The 4,945-nt window shown below is 37.7% G+C and overlaps 1 long non-coding RNA gene across 1 annotated transcript; it reads left to right on the top strand.

Moving 5' to 3' along the window:
• The first annotated feature begins 1,323 nt into the window (after positions 1-1,323).
• LOC307185044 lies at positions 1,324-3,647 on the top strand. The gene is made up of 3 exons (XR_013827865.1): positions 1,324-1,644; positions 2,766-2,819; positions 3,207-3,647. It is a non-coding gene; the product is annotated as an uncharacterized lncRNA (long non-coding RNA).
• Positions 3,648-4,945: the final 1,298 nt, after the last annotated feature.

The raw sequence follows: 4,945 nt of genomic DNA, 5'->3' as shown, positions 1-4,945 counted from the left end.
ACGCGAAGATTTACATATTAGCATGTTTATCATAGCGTCATTTATAGTTACGTAGGCCTGGAAACAGGTAAAATGTACCATGGTAGGGACTTATGCAAATAAATCAAAAGTTCATATTTTTGAAGAATATTTAATGATTTGAAGTATAGTAAATGCTTCTGAGGAAAAAAGCAGTTTTCCAAAAAGGTTATGTGTGGGTGGGGGGGAAACGCAACATAATCAGGATCATCAGTCTTACATGGTAGACTTGCTGCAGATTTTTTATGTTATTCTTTATATTTGGGGATCGTTTCCAAAATTTATACAGTACCTATGAAATAAATTCTGTGAAAGACAGCCCTTAGTTTTGCCTAGGGTAGAACTGGAACCTGATGTTTATTTCAGATGCAGAATCTGTGGTCAGCCAGCCAAGCTTGTTTCACTTTCCATGCAGAATTTAAGTTACATGTAAAAACAGCTCACTTATAGCTCACAGTCTGTGGGTGAGGGAGCTGAAGCCAGAGAGGCCAAGTAACATGTTCACAGTGCTGAGAAGCGGCATCATCACTTCTCACCGGGAAGAGTATTGCTAAGCTAGGCCTCCTTGTTCATTCTGTCCCACCTACTGTTAGTTCCCCATCCAGCAGTGAGTTTGAACTTAAAAATCTAAGTCAGATGATGACACACACACTTACTCAAACTTCCTAGAGGCTTCCGATCACACTCAGTAACACCCATATCCCGTGAGCCTATCTCTTGCTGTCTTGCCTACCTCATCCTCTGCATGGCTAATTTAGTCGTTACAATGGTTATCTCTTGTCCCTTAGACCCACCAAGACTCACCCTCTTGAGAACATTTGTGCTGGCTGCTCCCTCTTCTGGGAATACTCTTCTGTTAGGTCTTTAAATGGCTTACTTCCTCATCTTCATTCATTTCTGTCGTTCAAATGCTTTCTCCTTGAAGAAGCCTTCCCTAATCACTACATATTATAGTCCCCCCTCTCTCCATCACCCCCCATTTTTTCTTTTGGATCTATGTAACTCTTCTTTATAAAAGGAAATACTCTGTTCTGTTTGTTTGCCATTTGTTTGTCTGTCTTCCCTACTGGAATGTAAGCCCCGTAAGGGTAGAGATTTTGTCTTGCTTCCTGCTGTATGCCTAGTGCCTAGAAAAATGACTGGCACATAGTATGAGCTCAATAAAATCTGTTGAATAAATGTATCAATAACAGCCCATGCTGTCTCACCTCAAATCACATGCTATTTTTATTATACCTTAATCAGAGTATTTGTATGGTTATAGATCATTTTAGACATGTATCAATGAATTAGTGATTAGAACATGTTTTTCATAATTCTTTCATAATTCTTCATAAAAACTAGAACATCAAACTGTATTTCTTTTTTTCTTTTTTTTGTGGTATGCGGGCCTCTCACTGTTGTGGCCTCTCCCGTTGCAGAGCATAGGCTCCGGATGCACAGGCTCAGCGGCCATGGCTCATGGGCCCAGCTGCTCCGCGGGATGTGGGATCTTCCCGGACCGGGGCACGAACCCGTGTCCCCTGCATCGGCAGGCGGACTCTCAACCACTGCGCCACCAGGGAAGCCCCCAAACTGTATTTCTTAAGCAGCTGTACATCTGGAAAGAAGAAAGTAAAGATTCATGTATGTTAATATTCTAATTATTTTCAGAGTTTACTTCAAGAGGAGGGAACATTATACTGACCAGAAATTCAGTTTAACTTGTCTATGAAGATTTATCACAATTAAGTTTTTCCTACTGCTTAAGCCCTGCTATTAATTAAAACAGGTGATTATGTTATAAACTATTTATAATGTGTTATAGCTATTAATAAGCTGTAAGTATTTAAAGCATCATTAGTATGAAAGTGCTTAGAGATAGAAAAGTTTACTGTGTCATTACAGTAAATTATGCAGTCCTTTAAAGGACTGCATAATTTCAGTGATGTGTTAGTGATTCCTGGGTATAATGTCAAGTGACTGAAATGTTGGTAGGTGGGCAATGAGAAATGAGTTTGAAGCTGATGAGTTATTATCGCTTCATCTTTTGCCCTTTTTTTGGTCTTAATATTCAAAATTCAGTTTGAGTTACCTCCTTAGATAACTGATAAATTTTATCTCCTTTCTCAGTGGTATATATTCCATTTTCATTATTCTTAAGTTTCAATTCCTAGACTTAATAATTAAAAAATGATAGCTACCATCTAGAGAGCATTTATAATGTGCCAGATATTGTGCCAAGTTCTTTGCACACTCTCACATACAATCCTCTTAGCAAGCTTTTTTTTTCCTTTGTTTTTCTTTAGACTTTTAATTTTGAAATATTAGTTTGACTCATTAGAAGTTGTAAAATAATATAGTGAGTTCTTGTGTATCCATCACCCAGTGTCCCTCAGTATAATTGCTTACATAACCATAGTACATTGTCAAAACCAGGAAATTGACATTAATAAACTATTAACTTGAATCCAGACCATATTCAGATTACATCGGTTTTACATGCATTTTTTGGTATACAGTTTTATGAAATTTTACCATATGCATCTATTCATGTAACCATTATCACAATCAAGATACAGAGTTCCATCATTGCAAAGAAATTTCCTCAAGTTATCCCATAATAGTCACACATCCCAACTAAACAATCTGATAACCACTGATCTCTTTTCAATTGCTATAACTTTATTACTTTAAGCATATTATATAATTAGAACTGTCAGCAACCTGTTAAAGCAGGTACTGTTATTTTCTTCATTTTAACCTAGGACACGAAGATGCCAAGAGTCTGGGAGGATGCCGTGTTAAAAATCAGCTGGCCAGTAAGAAACGGGCTGGGATTCTAACACAGGCTTATTTGACTCCAAAGCCTATGCTCTTATCTATGCTGCTCATTTTTCTTCACCTACTTTGTAACTGATAAATGCCTAGGTCCTAATGATATTAAAATTATTATTTACAGGAGTTATAGACAAGTTTCCCTTTGAAAATTTTTGTTATTTTTCCAAGTGAAATAGTCTTTAATGAGTTAGTTTAGATATCTCTATTTGAGTAGAGTAGAACATTATAGCATGTATGGCAGTAAATGGATCTTTCAATGGAATGGAGCTTATCTTGGAGGACGTCTACTCTAGCACATTACCTGGCCCTTTCTTAATGTTATATGCAAAGGAAATTTTGACCATTTTGATGTTACTTATACCTTCCAGTTGAAAGATTTGCCAAATTGGAGGATTCACAGGGGACCATAAAGGAAAGTAAATCAAAGATGGTTACAAATGCAGCAGCGTTAGGTGAGTCACTAAATACAAATTTTGAAAAATGGAATAGACAAATATCTATACTAGGTAGTTTAAATCAGATTGAAAACTGGTGTATTGTGTATTAAATATGGCCTACAGGTGTTTTTATTTAGTCTGTGTAGTGTTTGAAAAACATCATTTTGAAATAGTTACAAATATCTAAAAATGGAAAGTTTTAATACAAACTCTGAGTTTCTGGCTTCTTTTGGAAAATGAAATAATCTGGGACATTGATTCTGCACTAAAGCTGAAGCTAAGTCATTACTTTCTCCTCTATGTTGGATATATTCTTTTCAGTGTGCTTTAGTCCTGCATTTGAGTTTGTGACATCTGGTCAGGAGACCGAGTGAGGTGATCTCTTGAGATCTCTTCTGGTTCTACAGTTTTAAAATTCTTTTTTTTTAAATTAATTAAGTAAGTAAGTAAGTAAGTAATTTTGGCTGTATTGAGTCTTCATTGCTGTGCATCAGCTTTCTCTCTAGTTGTGGTGAGCTGGGGCTACTCTTCGTTGTGGTGCATGGGCTTCTCATTGTGGTGGCTTCTCTTGTTGTGGAGCATGGGCTCTAGGTGCACGGGCTTCAGTAGTTGTGGCACGCAGGCTTAGTTGCTCCACAGCATGTGGGATCTTCCCGGACCAGGGCTCGAACCCGTGTCCCCTGCATTGGCAGGCAGATTCTTAACCACTGTGCTACCAGGGAAGTCCCAACAATTTTAAAATTCTTGAATTAGAATTTTAATTACTCTCCCTAGAAAAGCATTTTCTATACTTTGCTCTGTAGAACAATGCTTCTACAAGATGATAGCAGATGACAAGGACTTGAGGGTCAAATAAAATTGGAAATGCTGAGTACTTTATTCCACTTTGGAAATTCATAATCATATTTATATGTTAATAAAGGCTCTGAGAAATTGACAATTATAAGGCCTGTTTAGCCTTGTCTAACTCAGTATTTCCTATATTTATTTGACTAGATAAATACCTTGTGTGTATATATATAAATGCATGTCTTATGTATGTATATAGGTATGTGTGTATGTGTTTTTGTATACACACCATCACTTCTTAGAACAACTGTTTTTATTAAAAAGTTCTTTTGGCAACTGCTTATTCAGATTAGAAATGTTTGAGGGCTTTCCTGGTGGCTCAGTGGTTAAGAATCCGCCTGCCAGTGCAGGGGACATGGGTTCAAGCCCTGGTCCGGGAAGATCCCACGTGCTGCGGAGCAACTAAGCCCGTGCGCTACAACTACTGAGCCTGCACTCTGGAGCCCGTGAGCCACAACTACTGAGCCTGGGTGCCCCAACTACTGAAACCTGCACACCTAGAGCCCGTGCTCCTCAACAAGAGAAGCCACTGCAATGAAAAGCCCGTGCACCACAACGAAGAGTAGCCCCCCACTCACTGCAACTAGAGAAAGCCTGCGCACAGCAACAGACACCCAATGCAGTCCAAAATAAATAAATAAAATAAATAAATTTATTAAAAAATGATTAGAAATGTTTGAGCCTTCAGTTAACATCCAAAATAATTGAGTTTTTGGAAATAAAAGTCTTAAATTTTCATTCCACTTCTCTGAAATCAGCATGGCATACCCATTAATGCTGACTGAAACAAACACTCAGTTGAAAATGGGAAAAAGGTTAAA

This window comes from Stenella coeruleoalba (assembly GCF_951394435.1).
Source record: "Stenella coeruleoalba genome assembly, chromosome: 3".
Taxonomy (NCBI): Eukaryota; Metazoa; Chordata; class Mammalia; order Artiodactyla; family Delphinidae; genus Stenella; species Stenella coeruleoalba.
The sequence above is the reverse complement of the archived record's forward strand: the minus strand, read 5'-3'. Positions and strand labels throughout refer to the sequence as shown.